Genomic DNA, 1,598 nt, shown 5'->3' with positions numbered 1-1,598 from the left:
AAGAAAGAAAGAAAGAAAGAAAGAAAGAAAGAAAGAAAGAAAGAAAGCTGACCAAGTCCTGGGGAATAACCCAGTAAGCAGCACTCTTCCATGACTTTTGTATCAGCTCCTGTCTCCAGGTTTCTGCTGTTTGAGTTCCTGCTTTGCTCAATGGACTGTGACCTTGTATATGTAAACCAAATGAACCCTTTCCTTCCCGAGCAGCTTTTGATCATGGTGTTTTATCATAGCAATATAAATCCAAACCAAGGCATGAATTGGTACCAGAAGTGGAATATTGCTATGACAGACTTAATCACATTTGGGGGAGGATTGTGGAAGGGCTTTGAAAAAGTAATTGACTGTTAAGAACTCAGCAGGATGCTCTATAGGAGCTTGAAAGAAAAGAATGTTAAGAGCAATAAAGATGGAGGCCTGAAATGGGACGGACATTGGAAGAGAGAGAAAACAGGCAACAGGACAGGAGCCTACCACAGAAGGCCTCTGAAAGCCTCTACCCAGCAGGGTATCAAAAAAGATGCTGAGACTCAGAACCAAACTTTGGGCAGAGTGCAGGGAATCTTATGAAAGAAGGGGGGGGGTTTGAAAGACCTGGAGGAGACAGGAGCTCCACAAGGAGAGCAAGAGAACCAAAAATCTGGGCACAGGGTCTTTTCTGAGACTGATACTCCAAACAAGACCCTGCATGGAAATAACCTAGAACCCCTGCACAGTTGTAGCCCATGGCAGCTCAGTGTCAAAGTGGATTCCCCAATAATGGAAACAGTGACTGTCTCTGACATGAACTCAGTGGCTGGCTCTTTGATCACCTCCCCCTGAGGTGGGGAGGCAGCATTACCAGACCACAGAGAAAGACAATGCACCCCGTTCTGATGAGACTTGATAGACTAGGGTAGAGGGAAGGGGAGGAAGACCTCCCCTATCAGTAGACTTGGGGAGGGGCATGGGAAGAGATGAGGGAGAGATGGTGGGATTGGGAGGGAATGACGGAGGGGGCTACAGCTGGAATACAAAGTGAATAAAGTGTAATGCATGCATAAATAAATAAATATATATATATATATATATATATATATATATATATATATATATATAAGATGGCGGCCTGAATTGTGACATTTCAGAGGACAGTAAAGATGTAATAGGACTGGGTGAGTATATTTTGAATGAAGAACCACTAAAGTGAAACCTCTGTTTTACTGAGACACTTAATACTGATACTAGTCAGTATCTTGATACTAGTCAGCTGGGGCTGAAGAATCAAGCTATGATTAAGACGAAACCAGCATCACTGAGGTGAAATCTTCTCAGAGGCGTTTCCTCAGCGTCAGCTAATAAACACTATCCCAGAGGTGGTTAAGGTTGTACATTACGCTGGCAGCCAAACTTATCATGTGTAAGAGTCTTCCACGTGGTAGTGGTTTTGAAGGTATGAAGGGGTTATGGAGAGCAGCTGAGGCTTGGCACTGGAAGAGGCCAGGAGAGGCCATTGATGAAGGGACTTCAGTAGCAACTGAACCCAGGATTGAAGGGGTCATGGAGAGGCTTAATCCCATGAAGAAAGTACATCAGCGGCTACTGATCAATGTTCAGCCCAG

The sequence above is a fragment of the Psammomys obesus genome, unplaced genomic scaffold (genome assembly GCF_907164565.1).
Source record: "Psammomys obesus unplaced genomic scaffold, mPsaObe1.curated_primary_1811, whole genome shotgun sequence".
In the NCBI taxonomy this organism is placed as follows: Eukaryota; Metazoa; Chordata; class Mammalia; order Rodentia; family Muridae; genus Psammomys; species Psammomys obesus.
Note: the sequence above shows the minus strand (reverse complement) of the source record.